Raw genomic sequence first — 19080 nt, 5'->3', positions numbered from 1 at the left:
AATGTGTTGAAACGTAACTAAGTTTGTTGCTGACACAAAGTTAGGTGGGAGAGTCGGTGATGTAGAGAGTCTACAAGGGCCTACATACAAGTGGGCGGGGGTGGGTATGAATATTGCAGATGGCATTTGGTGATGGAAAGAGTAAAGTTATCCACTTTGGGGGGAAACGTTGCTAAAAAACTTTTTTTTTTGTTAAAAATGATAGATATCTCTGGAATTCTCTGCCCGTTGAAGTGGTGGAGGCTACCTCGCTGAATATATTTAAGTCACGGGTAGATAGATTTCTGATAGACAAGGGAATTAAGGGTTATGGGGAGAAAGCGGGAAAGTGGAACTGATCCACTTCAGATCAGCCATGATCTTATTGAATGGCGGGGCAGGCTCGAAGGGCTAGATGGCCTACTCCTGCTCCTATTTCTTATGTTCAGATTGGGAACTGTTCGTGTTCAGAGGGATCTGGTTGTCCTTGTGCACAAATCATCAAAAAGTTAACATTCAGTTACAGCAAGGAATTAGGAAGATAAATAGTGTGTGTAAGCTTCTATTACAAAGGAATTGGTGTATAAAGGGAAAACTAAATTTTACTGTATCAGTGTGGGCCATGGTCAGACTACAGCTGGAAAACTGTGTACTGTTCAGGTCTCCTTACCTGAAGAAGGATATGCTTGTCTTAGATGGAGTGCAATGAAGGTTCATTAAACTGAGTCCTGCAATGAGGGGATTGGCCTATGAAGAGAGATTAAGCAAATAAGGCCTATGCATCCTAGAATTTAGGAGAATGAGAAGTGGTCTAGTTGAAATTTATAGCATTCTTCAGAGGTTTGGTAAGGTAGATGTTGGGAAGCTGTTCTCCCTGGAACAGAGTCTAGAACTCCGAGTCACAGTCTCAGAATAAGACTGACCACTTAGGACTGAGGTGAGGTGAAATTTCTTCAAAGTATTCTAGATCTTTGGGATTCCCTGCCCGAGAGACAGTGCTTTTTCTTGACATTTTGGCTCAGATCAAGTGTGGTACCTGCAAGTATCGGATCAAGCCTAAGATGGGGTACGATGCCTTTTCCTGCAGTTTCTATAGAATCCTCATAGCGCAGAAAGAGACCATCTGGGCCACCTTAGTCTGCATCACACCCGGGCCCACCCAACCACCCTGGCCCTGGAACCACATGGCTAATCCACCTAAGTAAGAATGCTCACAACACCAGGTTAAAGTCCAACAGGTTTGTGAGTCTTCTTACAGTGTTTACCCCAGCCCAACCCACCCAACCCAATCTCCCCCATCATAACCCACCTAACCCACACATCTTGGGCACTGAGGGGCAACTTGTCCAGGCCAATCCAAGCTTGGGTCTCATATGTTTCTCTCGTGGGCACCATGAATTGGGCTCAAACTAAATTTGAACTGTTTTGTTTTTGGAGCAGGCAAGGAGATCGATTAAGGGCTCGTGCTGAGCACTCTGCACATTGGCTTAAGGAAAGGAAGTTTTTCTTAAAATACAGCGAGTCATTAGATATATTTAAGGTAGACATCTATAGATCTTTGAATACCAAGGGAGTTAAAGGATATGGGAAAGTGCGGAAAATTAGCTATAATCTTTTTGATTGTGCCAAAAGGCCTACACCTATTTCTTAGGTTCTTATGGGCCCCCACAAAAATAATCTTGGCCAATTCCATCTTGGGACCATTTCCCTTACCAGTTCTCTTGTTGATGGCAGCTGTGGCCCTGTTTTCAGGCTTCAACCTGGCAAAATGCGCTTACTTGGCAGCATGCCCGCTGAATTTAAATGAGGTGGGGATGCCGGCGTTGGACGGGGGGTAAACACAGTAAGAAGTCTCACAACACCAGGTTAAAGTCCAACCGGTTTATTTGATAGCAAACCCGCAAGCTTTGGGGGTTTGGCCCTTCGTCAGGTGAACGGAGAGTGCCTCACAGCGCCAGGAACCCAGACCCAATTCCAGCTTCAAGTCACTGTCTGTGCGGAGTTTGCACTTTCTCCCCTTGTCAGTGTGGGTTTCCCCCAGTTTCCTCCCACAGTCCAAAGACTTTTAACACAGGGGGAGGCCATTCAGCCCATCGGGTCTGCACCGATAACAATCCCAGCCCAGTCCTATCCCCATAGTCCGGCACATTTACCTGCTAATCCCTCTGACCTACGCATCCAGGGGCACAATTTCCCATGGCCAATGCACCTAACCTGCACATTTTTGGCCTGTGGGAGGAAATAGCCGGAGGAAACCCACACAGACACGGGGAGAATGTGCAGAGTCCGCACAGGCAGTGACTCAAGCCGGGAATCGAACCCAGGTCCTGGTGCTGTGAGGCAGCAGTACTAACCACAGTGCCACCCTGTGCGGGTTAGGTCGATTGGCCATGCTAAATTGACCCTTAGTGTCAGGGGGATTAGCAGGGTAAATATGTGGGGTTACGGGGATAGGGCCTGGGTGGGATTGTGGGCGGTGAAGACTCGATGGGCCGAATGGCCTCCTTCTGCACTGTCGGGATTCTATGAATTGTCACGTTGTCTCAACCTGCGAGAGGCTCCCTTTGCTGAATAAGTGCAATTTACTTTATATATGAAAGCACACCCTTTTTCTATGGGTGTGTCAAATATCAACTGGAAACTCTGTTCCCCCCCCCGGTGCTTCTGAAGATTGGATATTATGCAATGTGTAATTGCAAAGTCACAAGAGAAAAACCATCTAGAAGCTGGCACAACTCTGGCACCGGGTTAAACCATACAGAAAGCAAACCCCTCCGACAACCTTGATTGCACTCTGTTTCACTGGCACCACCTCAGTGCCAATTTCACATCCATATATCAATCAAACAAAAGAAGGATCTAGAATGACGTCCCTGACACAAGACACTCAACGAGGAGCAACTTATCCATTCCGATCAGCCTCACACTCATTACCGAACCTAATAGCTTCCTTGTAAATTATTAAATATTTTCCCTCCCCACCACTTTGGAAGTTCCTCCCAAACGCTGGTCCTTTCTGTGTGGATATCAGCCCCCAATGTGGCCTTTACTTGTTTGAGCCCAGCGGCAGCACAGTGGGTTAGCACTGCTGCCTCACAGCGCCAGGGACCCGGGTTCGATTCCCAGCTGGGGTCACTGTCTGTGTGGAGTTTGCACATTCTCCCCATGTCTGCATGGGTTTCCTCCGGGTGCTCCGGTTTCTTCCCACAGTCTGAAAGACGTGCTGGTTAGGTGATTGACCCGAACAAGCACTGGAGTGTGGCGACCAAGGGCATTTCACAGTAACTTCATTGTAGTGTTAATGCAAGCGTTATTTGTGGCTAATAAATAAACCTTTTCCTGTGCTCACTAGTTATGTTACAAAATCGCTTTTTCCATAACATCGACAATTTTACACCCAGATTGTAATCTCAGTTCTTGGATGCCACCTTTTAAAGTGAAATAGGTCATCCTATTATAGAAAGGATATTATTAAACTAGAAAGAGTGCACAAGAGATTTACTAGGATGCTACCGGGACTTGATGGATTGAGTTGTAAGAAGAGGCTGGATAGACTGGGACTTTTTCCTCTGGAGCGTAGGAGATCCCTACCCCTACACCCCTACACATTTTACCCGCTAATCCCTCTAACCTACACATCTCAGGACACTAAGGGTCAATTTCAGCATGGCCAATCAACCTAACCTGCACATCTTTGGACTGCGGGAGGAAACCGCAGCACCCGGAGGAAACCCATGCAGACATGGGGAGAATGTGCAAACTCCTCACAGACAGTGACCCGAGCCGGGAATCGGACCCAGGTCCCTGGAGCTGTGAAGCAGCAGTGCTAACCACTGTGCTACCGTGCCGTCCACAGTGACTTTTCACAGTAACTTCATTGCAGTGTGAAGGTAAGCCGACTTGTGACGAATGAATAAACATATTAACTTGGGAAGTTGGACACCTTCACATTTCGGGCAGGCTTTACTCTTGGTCAAATCCGTAAAGTTCCCACAATAACTTGCTGTCAACCATGTGGCATCAGATCGGCTGCCTACCCTCTGGGTCACGGATGCCATGAGGGATCATGGCTGGGATGCTCCAGCCGTTCACAATGGCGGGATTCTCTGGTCCTGCCGCAGTGAACGGAGATGTGGCTGCGTGCCAAATTCTCCAACCTCACTGGCAGTGGCGACAAGGTCAGAGAATTCTGGCCGCAGACTCAATCCTTTTTTTTTAAGCATATCTTCACACGCTCTATTCCCATTGGGGAATAAGCGGAGGAAGTGGTGGAGGAACTCCTGAGCTGATTATTGGACCGTTGAACTGTGTTCCAAACATTCTTTCCGTGTCAACGAGCTCTGACGTTGGACTTGAATCCGGAGCCGGAAGTAGGGCTGTTATTACTGGGCCACAAGAACTCCTGTGTTTAATAAATGACCGTGGGGAACTGCAGAGTGAGTAGCTGCCCTTACTTATGGGGTGGTTATCACTGCTGCCTCACAGCGCCAGGGACACCGGGTTCAATCCCAGCCTCGGGTCTGAGTGAAGTTTGCACATTCTCCCCATGTCTGCATGGGTTTCCTTCTGGTGCACCGGTTTCCTCCCACAGTCCAAAGATGTGCGGGTTAGGTTGATTGGCCATGCTTAAATTGACCCTTAGTGTCAGGGGAATTAGCAGGGTATTAAGTGTTGGGGTTATGGGGATAAGATTGTTGTTGGGTCGAAGGCATTGTACGGATTCTGTGGTTATTAGAAATATCAGTGGTTGGGAGTGGGAAGCAGGATTCAGCTGTGAGGTGCTGAGAGGGAATTCCAATTCTCAAAGACAGATGAGAAGCTCAGAATCTCTGTCCACCAAACCAGACAGGAATCTGCTACAGACAGAGAACACTGTCTGGAACACTGAACCTAAATATACAGCTGCAACAACTAACATCAGGAAAAAAACAAATCCGATTTCCATTAAAAAAAACACACCATCCTCAGGCACACATTTCTCCAAATGAATGGTTTGTTGCTCAGAGACAAAGGAAATTGCAGTTCATTCTTACCGCTGATGTTTAATATCTTGACTACCTTTTAAATTGAGTGGAGCTCCAGGTTAAGAGATTGCTATCCGCAGATATATAGCCAGCAGGTGGGCTGGCTTTTTCATCCCCCCACTCCCTGGAAACACAGTGGTTTATTCATTTGTCATTCTGCAACTTCCCGGAGCGATAATAGACAAAGAGGTGAATGGTGCCAGGCCTCAGGAAGACATGGCCAACTGGTACAATGGACAGACTGATACACTTGACAGACACATGGACAGAGTGGTAATAATGAGCAGACTGGTACAATGGACAGATTGGTAGAATGGACAGACACAAACAAACTGGCACAATGGACAAACTGGCACAATGGACAGACACAAACAGACTGGTACAATGGATAGACATTTGGATAGACTGACACAAAGGACAGACTGGTACAATGGACAGACTGGTACAATGGGCAGATACTTCGACAGACTGGTACAATGGACAGATACTTGGACAGACTGGTACAATGGACAGACTGGTACAATGGGCAGACTGGTACAATGGACAGATACTTGGACAGACAGGTACAATGGACAGATACTTGGACAGACTGGTACAATGGATAGACATTTGGATAGACTGACACAATGGACAGACTGGTCCAATGGGCAGATACTTGGACAGACTGGTACAATGGACAGATACTTGGACAGACTGGTACAATGGACAGATACTTGGGCAGACTGGTACAATGGGCAGACAGACAGACCAATACAACGGGCAGACTTGTACAATGGACAGACATTGACAATGGGCAGACAGGATGAGGTTAGGGCCAGTCAAGGATAGTGGTGGGAACTTGTGCATGGAGTCAGAAGAGATAGGAGAGGTGATGAATGAATACTTTTCTCCAGTGTTTACCAAGGAGGGAGGCCATGTTTTTAAGGATGAGAGTGTGATACAGGCTGATAGGAAGGAGGAGGTAGATGTTCTGAGGGAAGATATATTAGCAATTTTGAAAAACCTGAGGGTTGATAAGTCCCCTGGGCCAGATGGGATACATCCTAGGATACTTTCGGAGGCAAGGGATGAGATTGTGGAGCCTTTAGCTTTGATCTTTGGGTCCTCACTGTCCACGAGGATTGTGCCAGAGGACTGGAGAGTGGTGAATGTCGTTCCTCTCTTCAAGAAAGGAAATAGGAATGACCGTGGTAATTATAGGCCAGTTAGTCTTACCTCGGTGGTCAGTAAGTTAATGGAGAGGGTCCTGAGAGATAGGATTTATGACCATTTGGAAAGAAGTAGTTTAATCCGGGATAGTCAGCACGGATTCGTGAGGGATAAGTCTTGCCTCACAAATTTGATTGAATTCTTTGAGGGGGTAACTAAGTGTATAGATGAAGGTAGAGCAGTTGATGTCGTATACATGGATTTTAGTAAGGCTTTTGATAAGGGTGCCCAGGGTAGGCTCATGAAGAAAGAAAGGAGGTGTGGGATAGAGGGAAATTTGGCCGATTGGATAAGTAACTGTCTGTCTCACAGAAGACAGGGGGTGATGGTGGAGGAAATTTTTCAGACTGGAGGTCAGTTACCAGCCATGTACCCTCGGTGTCAGTGCTGGGTCCTCTGCTATTTGTGATTTTTATCAATGACTTGGAAGAGGGGCCTGAAGGGTGGGTTCATAAATCTGCTGATGACACCAAGATTGGTGGAGTAGTGGATGAGGTGGAGGGCTGTTGTAGACTGGAGAGAGACACTGATAGGATGCAGAGCTGGGCAGAAAAGTGGCAGATGGAGTTCAACCCTGATAAGTGCAAGGTGATTAATTTTGGCAGGATAAACTTGAATGTGGATTACAGGGTCAATGGCAGGGTTCTCAGGAATGTGGAGGAACAGAGAGATCTTGGGGTTCATATCCACAGATCTCTGAAGGTTGCCACTCAAGTGGATAGAGCCGTGAAGAAGGCTTATAGTGTGTTAGTGTTTATTAACAGAGGGTTTGAGTTTAAGAGACGTGGGGTTATGCTGCAACTGTACCGGACCTTGGTGAGACCACACTTGGAACATCGTGTGCAGTTCTGGTCACCTCACTATAAGAAGGATGTGGAAACATTGGAGAGAGTGCAGAGGAGATTCACCAGGATTCTGCCTGGTTTGGAGGGTAGGTCTTAGGAGGAAAGGTTGAGGGAGCTGGGGCTTTCCTCTTTAGAGTGGAGGAGGATGAGAGGTGATTTAATAGAGGTTTATAAGATGATAAGAGGGATTGATAGAGTGGACATGCAGAGACTATTTCCTCGGGTGGATGTAGCTGTTACTAGGGGACATAACTATAAGGTTCATGGTGGGAGATATAGGAGGGATGTCCGAGGTAGATTCTTTACTGAAAGAGTGGTTGGGGTGTGGAATGGACTGCCTACTGTGATAGTGGAGTCGGACACTTTAGAAACTTTCAATAGGCACATGGAGCACTCCAGAATGATAGGGAGTGGGATAGTTTGATCTTGGGATGGGACATAGCTCGGCACAACGTTGTGGGCCAAAGGGCCTGTATAGTGCTGTACTGTTCTATGTTCTACACATGGCGAGAATGGTACAATGGACTGACTGGTACAGTGGGCAAACTGGTACAATGGGCAGTTTGGTGCAATGGACGCACACATGGACAGACTGGTACAATGGACAGACACATGGACAGACTGGTACAATGGGCAGACAGGTACAGTGGACAGACACGTGGACAGACTGGTACAGTGGACAGGCACATGGACAGACTGGTATAATGGACACACATGTGGACAGACTGGTACAATGGGCAGACACATGGACAGACTGGTACAGTGGGCAGACTGGTACAATGGACAGACTGGTACAATGGGCAGACACATGGACAGACTGGTACAGTGGACACACATACGGACACACTGGTACAGTGGACAGACACATGGGCAGACTGGTACAGTGGACAGACACATGGACAGATTGGTACAATGGACAGGCACATGGACAGACTGGTACAATGGACAGACTGGTACAGTGGACAGACACAATGGACAGACTGGTACAGTGGACAGACACATGGACAGACTGGTACAGTGGACAGACACATGGACAGACTGGTACAATCGACAGACACATGGACAGATTGGTACAATGGACAGACACATGGACAGACTGGTACAATGGACAGACACATGGACAGACTGGTACAATCGACAGACACATGGACAGACTAGTACAGTGGACAGACACATGGACAGACTGGTACAGTGGACAGACACAGTGGACAGACTGGTACAATGGACAGACACATGGACAGATTGGTACAGTGGACAGACACATGGACAGATTGGTACAATGGACAGACACATTGACAGATTGGTACAGTGGACAGACACATGGACAGACTGGTACAGTGGACAGACACATGGACAGACTGGTACAGTGGACAGACACATGGACAGACTGGTACAATGGACAGATACATGGACAGACTGGTACAGTGGACAGACACATGGACAGACTGGTACAGTGGACAGACACATGGGCAGACTGGTACAATGGGCAGACACATGGACAGACTGGTACAATCGACAGACACATGGACAGACTAGTACAGTGGACAGACACATCGACAGACTGGTACAGTGGACAGGCACATGGACAGACTGGTACAGTGGACAGACACAGTGGACAGACTGGTACAATGGACAGACACATGGACAGATTGGTACAGTGGACAGACACATGGACAGACTGGTACAGTGGACAGACACAGTGGACAGACTGGTACAGTGGACAGACACATAGACAGACTGGTACAATGGACAGATACATGGACAGACTGGTACAGTGGACAGACACACGGACAGACTGGTACAGTGGACACACATATGGACAGACTGGTACAGTGGACACACATATGGACAGACTGGTACAATGGACAGATACATGGACAGACTGGTACAGTGGACAGACACATGGGCAGACTGGTACAGTGGACACACATATAGACAGACTGGTACAGTGGACAGACATATGGACAGACTGGTACAATGGGCAGACACATGGACAGACTAGTACAACGGACAGGCACATGGACAGACTGGTACAACGGACAGCCATATGGACAGACTGGTACAATGGGCAGACACATGGACAGACTGGTATAATGGACAAACACATGGACAGACTGGTACAATGGACAGACACATGGACAGACTGGTACAATGGGCAGCCATATGGACAGACTGGTACAATGGACAGGCACATGGACAGACTGGTACAATGGACAGACATATGGACAGACTGGTACAATGAACAGACACATGGACAGACTGGTACAATGGACAGACACATGGACAGACTGGTACAATGGGCAGACATATGGACAGACTGGTACAATGGGCAGACATATGGACAGACTGGTACAGTGGGCAGACATATGGACAGACTGGTACAGTGGGCAGACACATGGACAGACTGGTATAATGGGCAGCCATATGGACAGACTGGTACAATGGACAGACTGGTACAATGAACAGACACATGGACAGACTGGTACAATGGACAGACACATGGACAGACTGGTACAATGGGCAGACATATGGACAGACTGGTACAATGGGCAGACATATGGATAGACTGGTATAATGGACAGACACATGGACAGACTGGTACAATGGACAGACACATGGACAGACTGGTACAATGGGCAGACACATGGACAGACTGGTACAACAGACAGACACATGGACAGACTGGTACAATGGGCAGACATATGGACAGACTGGTACAATGGGCAGACACATGGACAGACTGGTACAGTGGACAGACACAATGGACAGACTGGTACAGTGGACAGACACATGGACAGACTGGTACAATGGGCAGACACATGGACAGACTGGTACAATGGACAGACACATGGACAGACTGGTACAATGGGCAGACACATGGACAGACTGGTACAATGGACAGACACATGGACAGACTGGTACAGTGGGCAGACACATGGACAGACTGGTACAATGGACAGACTGGTATAACGGACAGACACATGGACAGACTGGTACAATGGGCAGACATATGGACAGACTGGTACAATGGGCAGACATATGGACAGACTGGTACAATGGGCAGACATATGGACAGACTGGTACAATGGGCAGACATATGGACAGACTGGTACAATGGGCAGACATATGGACAGACTGGTACAATGGGCAGACATATGGACAGACTGGTACAGTGGACAGACACATGGACAGACTGGTACAATGGACAGACACATGGACAGACTGGTACAATGGGCAGACATATGGACAGACTGGTACAATGGACAGACTGGTATAACGGACAGACACATGGACAGACTGGTACAATGGGCAGACATATGGACAGACTGGTACAATGGGCAGACACATGGACAGACTGGTACAATGGACAGACACATGGACAGACTGGTACAGTGGGCAGACACATGGACAGACTGGTACAATGGACAGACTGGTACAATGGGCAGACATATGGACAGACTGGTACAATGGGCAGACATATGGACAGACTGGTACAATGGACAGACTGGTACAATGGACAGACATACGGACAGACTGGTACAATGGGCAGCCATATGGACAGACTGGTACAATGGACAGACTGGTACAATGGGCAGCCATATGGACAGACTGGTACAATGGACAGACTGGTACAATGGACAGACATATGGACAGACTGGTACAATGGGCAGACATATGGACAGACTGGTACAATGGGCAGACATATGGACAGACTGGTACAATGGGCAGACATATGGACAGACTGGTACAATGGACAGACTGGTACAATGGACAGACATACGGACAGACTGGTACAACGGGCAGACATACGGACAGACTGGTACAATGGGCAGACATATGGACAGACTGGTACAATGGGCAGACACATGGACAGAATGGTACAATGGACAGACACATGGACAGACTGGTACAATGGACAGACTGGTACAATGGGCAGACACATGGACAGACTGGTACAATGGGCAGACATATGGACAGACTGGTACAATGGGCAGACATATGGACAGACTGGTACAATGGACAGACTGGTACAATGGACAGACATACGGACAGACTGGTACAACGGGCAGACATACGGACAGACTGGTACAATGGGCAGACATATGGACAGACTGGTACAATGGGCAGACACATGGACAGAATGGTACAATGGACAGACACATGGACAGACTGGTACAATGGACAGACTGGTACAATGGGCAGACACATGGACAGACTGGTACAATGGGCAGACATATGGACAGACTGGTACAATTGGCGGACACATGGACAGACTGGTACAATGGGCAGCCATATGGACAGACTGGTACAATGGACAGACTGGTACAATGGGCAGCATCCAGTGTTTTTTTTATATATATTACAAAGGTCCTTTGTTTTATGACTTGCAAGTGACAGCCTTTGGACAATTCCTTCCTTCACTTTCCCTCACGCCCCGCGGTGATAAGATTTGCTATCTGGAATGGGGAAATCACACAGTGCTCCTGAGACTGAGGGTGCCGCCGCCGCCGCCTCCTCCTCCCCCATTCAGCACTGCGAGGCATCCACTCTCTCCACACACACACACACACAGGCTGCTGCTAAACAGGAGCATCGCTGTGAGCAGAGACACATCCCAGCGCAGCCCTGCTCCCAGGCAAGTGTCTTTACACAGCCAATGGTCTCGCAATTTGATTCCCCCTCGCTGACCCTCCAGTAGATTTAGCCGCTGCTTCTCTGTTTGGGTTGGAAATCGGAATTATTTTGTCTCTCAGCCCTACCTTGCCACTGCCACACAATCTACAGCAGCCCGCTGCCTCCTGCTGCCATCCTGTCCTCCCCACAGCTGAATGAGTCCTGCTGTCACCAACAGGAAAGGGTAATCATCACATGACTCCGTGCTAACCTGTCAAATCCAGGAATAAACCTGGCTTCTCAGTCACACTGCAGCAAATACAGAACTACAGCCCACGGCTCACTATCCGACCAGAACAGCTCTTCAAATAAATCTGGAGGCATGATCTTTTCACCCAAACTGTGTTAAAAAAATCCAATCCTCTCCCTTCCAGTTTGAATCAGAAGCATGCCGGAGTGTTTTCCCCTGTGAGAGCAGGTAAATTGCAGGGAGAGTGGAGTTCCAGCAGATCTATGGGTGAAGGAGTGCAGCTTTGCATTTTATCTGATCACTCAGTGAAACTACCAAACAACGCCCAGCATTAAATGAACAGGATCAAAGTCTGCAGATAGGAGGAGAGCCGGAGCAACAATAGACAAAGAGGTGAATGGTGCCAGACCTCAGGAAGACACAGGTAGACTGGTACAATGGACAGACTGGTACAATGGACAGACACATGGGCAGACTGGTACAATGGACAGACACATGGACAGACTGGTACAGTGGACAGACTGGTACAGTGGACAGACACATGGGCAGACTGGTACAATGGACAGACACATGGACAGACTGGTACAATGGACAGACTGGTACAGTGGACAGACACATGGGCAGACTGGTACAATGGACAGACACATGGACAGACTGGTACAATGGACAGACTGGTACAGTGGACAGACACATGGGCAGACTGGTACAATGGACAGACACATGGACAGACTGGTACAGTGGACAGACTGGTACAGTGGACAGACACATGGGCAGACTGGTACAATGGACAGACACATGGACAGACTGGTACAGTGGACAGACTGGTACAGTGGACAGACACATGGGCAGACTGGTACAATGGACAGACACATGGACAGACTGGTACAATGGACAGACTGGTACAGTGGACAGACACATGGGCAGACTGGTACAATGGACAGACACATGGACAGACTGGTACAATGGACAGACTGGTACAGTGGACAGACACATGGGCAGACAGGTACAATGGACAGACACATGGACAGACTGGTACAATGGACAGACACATGGACAGACTGGTACAGTGGACAGACATATGGACAGACTGGTACAGTGGACAGACATATGGACAGACTGGTACAGTGGACAGACACATGGACAGACTGGTACAGTGGACAGACACATGGGCAGACTGGTACAGTGGACAGACACATGGGCAGACTGGTACAATGGACAGACACATGGACAGACTGGTACAGTGGACAGACACATGGACAGACTGGTACAATGGACAGACACATGGACAGTCTGGTACAATGGACAGACTGGTACAATGGGCAGACACATGGACAGACTGGTACAATGGACAGACTGGTACAATGGGCAGACACATGGACAGACTGGTACAATGGACAGACACATGGACAATCTGGTACAATGGACAGACTGGTACAATGGGCAGACACATGGACAGACTGGTACAATGGACAAGTTAGTAGAATGAACAGACAGGTAGTGATTTTAAGCTAAGAATTGTGCAGTGATATAGTTTAGCCAGAGAGGTGAAGACAGGGAAAATGAATAAAATGCTCCGGAAAAGGTCTGTATGTACACAAATGTTTAAAAGTGGCTGTTCAAGTCTAGATGCTGTGGGAAAAGTATATGGGATCTCTGATTGTGTTACTAGAGGAATAGAGTATAAAAGCATCAACATGAAACCAAACCTTTAACAAGAGCACTGCAGGCTAGGCCTCAGTGTATTGCATCATGTCGAGAGAGCACAGAGTAACAAAGATGTGGAGTGGGTGTAAATGAGATTCACTCCAAATTCTATCAGTGATGAGAGATTACAATTACATGGAGAGATGAGAGAAGCTGGAGATGTTCACTTTGAAAACTCTCCTTCAAATATGCTATCATCAAGAAAACTCTTAACCACTCTGTTTTTATAAACTACTGCTCCATCTCCAACCACCCTTTCCATAGAAAGCCTACAGTGCAGAAGGAGACCATTTGGCCCATCGAGTGTGCACCAACAACAATCCCACCTAGGCCCTATCCCCACCACAACACATATTTGCCCTACTGATCTACACATCCCAAGACACTAAGGGACAATTTAGCACTGCCAATGCACCTAACCCCTACGCATCTTTGGACTGTGGAAATCCAAAGGAAACCCATGCAGACATGGAGAGAATGTGCAAACTCCACACAGGCAGTGACCCAAGCCAGGAATTGAACCCAGGGCCCCCAGCAGGCCAATCGCCTCTCCCCCACTCCGTCCAACCCTCACCCTGATCGCTGGCCTCCGTCCTTCCCCCCGAATGTAGGATCCCCATGCCCTCAACTGCCCCCTAGGCCCTGCCGCATCAGGCCCCGCTCCCCTTCCAGGCCCCACCCTCCCCACCCTCTGGCGCTGCCCCATGCCCGATGGGCAGTGCCAGGGTGCCCCCTGGGCATTGGCACTTTGCCCTTGGGCATTGCCAGGGTGTCAATGCCCAGAGGCACCACCTACCCTGCCTCTAGACCCCCTTGGGAGCCCTGATTGTCCTCCCCACTCTTCACTCCAGCGGGATCACGCTTCCCGAAAGTAGGGAGTGAGTGTTATTCCCACTGGAGTGAAACGCTTTGGCGGGTTGGGAAAGGTTAGCGGGGCTGGCGATCTCAGTGCAAGGTGAATACCTTTTCACCAACACTCAATGGCCTTTTCTGACCTCAAGAAAGCCTTTGACCCTGACCACTCTATCCCCCTCAAGTTATGGCTGCCTTCAGAAATTTGCCGCCATTGTCCATTCTGCTTGACGATGAAATGTAAACTTTGATGCTCACCAACAGAATCACTGCAGACCCCACCTCAGTGAAAACTGAGCCAAATGAGGCAGTATCATTGCATCAACTCTATCCTCCCACAGGCGTGAAGATAATTTACTTAACAAACTGGAAACGGTTCACGGCCTTCAATCCAAGAACCAAAATCACACCAACTTCAGTCAACGGGCTTCGATAAGCTGGTGATGCTTGTGTATACATTCACTCAGAAACTGACCTTCAGGTGACTGTTGATTCCTTGGCCAAAGTCGATTGAATATTTAGTGAGAGGCTTTCTCTCGTAGACTAAGATCCTCGTCCAAACAACACCTTCAAAAAAAAAACCCCCCCCACGGTCGATTAATATCCATGGTGAGATCCTGGAAAATGTGAACCACTTCCCAAACCTTGGGAGGCCTCGTCACAGGATACAGAAGGAGGCCATTCAGCCCATCGACTCTGCACCAACAACAATCCCACCTAGGCCCTATCACCGTAGCCCCACATATTTACCCCGCTAATCCCTCTAACCGACGCATCTTGGTTCACTTATTTTAGCATGGCCGATGCACCTAACCCACATATCTTTGGAGTGTGGGAGGAAACCGGAGCACCCGGAGGAAACCCACACAGACACGGGGAGAATGTGCAAACTCCACACAGACAGTGACCCAAGCCGGGAATCGAAGCCAGGTCTCTGGAGTTGGGGGGGCAGCAGTGCTAACCACTGTGTCACCGAGGCGGTCTAATTAAATTCTGGAGGCCTTGAAGACTCACTTTGAACCCTCTACCAATGTTATTTATCAACGTGACATGCTCCACACTGGAGCTCAGGAGAAAGGTGAGAATATTGTTCATGAGGTGGCTATATCGAGATGTCTAGCTAAACCTTGGGCACTGAAAGATGATCTTCTCATGGTCAGCAGTGTCTTTGGAGATCCTGCCCGTGAGAGCACGCCTTCACAGAGATGAGAAATTCACTCTCGGGGAAGCTCAGATTGTTAACCATCAGTTTCGGGGTATTGATGGGGGCGCTGACAAGGCTTTGTGCTCTGCCAAGAGACGACCCAAGGATAAGACAATGAAGAAAAGGAAGAACGGTCTACAAACAGTGGAAAGATCAAGGCCAGAGTGCTGGATGTAAATATTGCAGAGGACATCATACAAAAGGAAGCACACTCAACATGGGAAAAACCAGGGGCTGAATCACTTTACACACAAGTGTACTTTATATGGATTTCAGCAAAGTCTTTGACAAGCTACCACCTGGGAGGCTTGCAAAGAAGGTAAATGCACATGGGATACAGGGTAATTTAATAAAGTGGCTTCAAAATTGGCTCAGTTGTAGGGGACAGAGGGCGATGACAGAAGGCTGCTTTCGTGAGTGCAGTCATGATGTGGGAGATGCCGGCGTTGGACTGGGGTAAACACAGTAAGGAGTCTCACAACACCAGGTTAAAGTCCAACAGGTTTGTTTGGCAGCACATGCCACTAGCTTTCGGAGCGCTGCTCCTTCGTCACTTCGCTTGAGTGGAGAAGTCTCCATTCGCCAGACGAAGGCACAGCGTTCCGAAAGCTAGCGGCGTTTACTACCGAATAAACCTGTTGGGCTTTAACCTGGTGTTGTGAGACTCCTTAACGTAGTGACTGCAGGCCAGTGTCCAGTGGTGTATCACAGGGATCTGTGCTGGGCCCCCTACTATTCATCATTTATATAAACAAAATAGGTGACCGTGTGAAAGTTATAATTAGTAGGTTTGTGGATGAAATCATAATTAGTAGGTTTGTGGGATCGGAGATATAAAAATGTTTTAAAAATCTCAAATTCAACTCCATTCCACTCACTTCCAAGTTTGGCTGGGGTGGGGGGGGAGGTTGCAGCCAATCCATCCACAAACCGTAGACAGTTTTTAAAAATATCATGAGGCAAGAAGTCTCAAAGTTAATTTATTAGTCCCCCTGCCATCCCCAAGTTTAACTACGTCACAAACATTACACATCCTACCATGAGATCCTCCCCATCCAAAAACATACCCTCCACCCCCCCCCCGTATCAGAGATCAGGACCCCACCCCACCCCACACGCACTCTGCCTGGATAAGTATCAGTGAGTCCGAATTGTGCATACACGCGCCCAAAACCCTGCAGCTCCGATCGGCGCCTCCAACTGCGCACGTGTAAAGAAAAAATATGACAGAAAGCCACTTCCCTGCCATGTCCCTCCCCCTGGCCCCCACATTGCCCCAACCCCCCACAACATTACTGACCCCCTTATCCCCCCACCCTTCCACAACCCACACCAATCACAAGCCCCTTCCCCCGACTGATCACAGGCAGAGTGGCAGCAGACCCCCCCCACCCCCCATTCCCCCCCTGACTGATCACAGGCAGACAGCAGACCCCCCCCTTCCCCCCGACTGATCACAGGCAGACAGCGGACCCCCCCCTTCCCCCCACTGATCACAGACAGAGTGACAGCGGACCCCCCCCCTTCCCCCCGACTGATCACAGGCAGAGTGGCAGCGGACCCCCCCCCATTCCCCCAACTGATCACAGACAGAGTGACAGCGGACCCCCCCCAACTGATCACAGGCAGAGTGGCAGCGGACCCCCCCATTCCCCCCCCTACTGATCACAGGCAGAGTGGCAGCGGACCCCCCCATTCCCCCCCGACTGATCACAGGCAGAGTGACAGCAGACCCCCCCATTCCCCCCCCCCAACTGATCACAGGCAGAGTGACAGCGGACCCCCCCATTCCCCCCCCCCAACTGATCACAGGCAGAGTGACAGCGGACCCCCCCATTCCCCCCCCCCCCCCCGACTGATCACAGGCAGAGTGACAGTGGACCCCCCCATTCCCCCCCCCCGACTGATCACAGGCAGAGTGACAGCGGACCCCCCCATTCCCCCCCCGACTGATCACAGACAGAGTGGCAGCAGACCCCCCCCTTACCCCCACTGATCACAAGCAGAGTGGCAGCGGACCCCCCCCTTCCCCCCACTGATCACAGGCAGAGTGGCAGCGGACCCCCCCATTCCCCCCCCAACTGATCACAGGCAGAGTGACAGCGGACCCCCCCCCTTCCCCCCAACTGATCACAGGCAGAGTGACAGCGGACCCCCCCCCTTCCCCCCAACTGATCACAGGCAGAGTGACAGTGGACCCCCCCATTCCCCATTCCCCCCCGACTAATCACAGACAGAGTGACAGCGGACCCCCCCATTCCCCCCGACTGATCACAGGCAGAGTGACAGCGGACCCCCCCCATTCCCCCCCCCAACTGATCACAGGCAGAGTGACAGCGGACCCCCCCCATTCCCCCCCCAACTGATCACAGGCAAAGTGACAGCGGACCACCCCCATTCCCCCCCCGAACGGTCACAGGCAGAGTGACAGCGGACCCCCCCATTCCCCCCCCGACTGATCACAGGCAGAGTGACAGCGGACCCCCCCCTTCCCCCCCCGACTGATCACAGGCAGAGTGACAGCGGACCCCCCCCTTCCCCCCCCGACTGATCACAGACAGAGTGACAGCGGACCCCCCCTTACCCCCAACTGATCACAGAGTAACAGCGGACCCCCCCATTCCCCCCCCCCCGACTGATCACAGGCAGAGTGGCAGCGGACCCCCCCCCATTCCCCCCCACAACTGATCACAGACAGAGTGACAGCAGACCCCCCCCCCTTCCCCCCAACTGATCACAGACAGAGTGACAGCAGACCCCCCCCCTTCCCCCCAACTGATCACAGACAGAGTGACAGCGGACCCCCCCCCCTTCCCCCCAACTGATCACAGGCAGAGTGGCAGCGGACTCCCCTTTCACTCTCCCCCCCTCCCCGATCTCAAGCAGAGGACCATCGGACCCTCGGCACTCACCTCCTCAGCCATCCTCACTGAGGGAGGACCCAAATCGGACTTTTACGGAGCAAATTTGCTTCTGGCCAATTCTGGATGGGCAAACCCTGCGGTAAAGGAGGGAAGTGCCTGTAAAGTCGGGCGTGCAGCCCGTTAAGTCAACGCAAATGCGTTTAGACGGCCGCTTAAACTGCAATCTGCGTCAAATGTGTGGTGCAGCCTGCTGGAGTGCAAGCTCAGCCTGTAAATCGGGCAGAGATGGTGTGTGTGAAAAACATGGTGTGTGTGTGTAGAGTCCAGACCCACACCACACAGGGTAGCCCAGGCTATAACAGAGTGGTAGCAGCATTTAAAGCACTGCGGGTGACTGAAATGGTGCATGCGTGAAGCAGTTAGGCTGTGGTGATAGTGAATATCGTATCGGACAAACACTGACACGTGCGCAACACACGTCAGTGAAGGCAGATCATAAATAAGTGAGTAGTGTTCGAAAATCGCCTCTTTTCTT

The 19080-nt window shown here is 49.9% G+C and overlaps 1 protein-coding gene across 2 annotated transcripts in view; it reads right to left on the bottom strand.

The window, feature by feature from the left end:
• The window catches only part of clcn4 (chloride channel, voltage-sensitive 4), a 51105-nt gene extending 39120 nt beyond the window's left edge, over positions 1–11985 (bottom strand). The window contains exon 1 of one of the 2 annotated variants that reach the window (XM_080182843.1): positions 11943–11985. The gene's annotated coding sequence lies outside the window, so the exon portion shown is untranslated. Of the gene's footprint in view, positions 1–11817; positions 11896–11942 lie in introns of those variants that run through there. The other variant, XM_080182842.1, reaches the window with a different exon arrangement.
• Positions 11986–19080: the final 7095 nt, after the last annotated feature.

This window comes from Carcharhinus amblyrhynchos, unplaced genomic scaffold, assembly GCF_965287045.1.
Source record: "Carcharhinus amblyrhynchos unplaced genomic scaffold, sCarAmb.v2.hapA scaffold_92, whole genome shotgun sequence".
NCBI lineage: Eukaryota > Metazoa > Chordata > Chondrichthyes > Carcharhiniformes > Carcharhinidae > Carcharhinus > Carcharhinus amblyrhynchos.
This window is presented reverse-complemented; position numbering and strand designations above follow the sequence as displayed.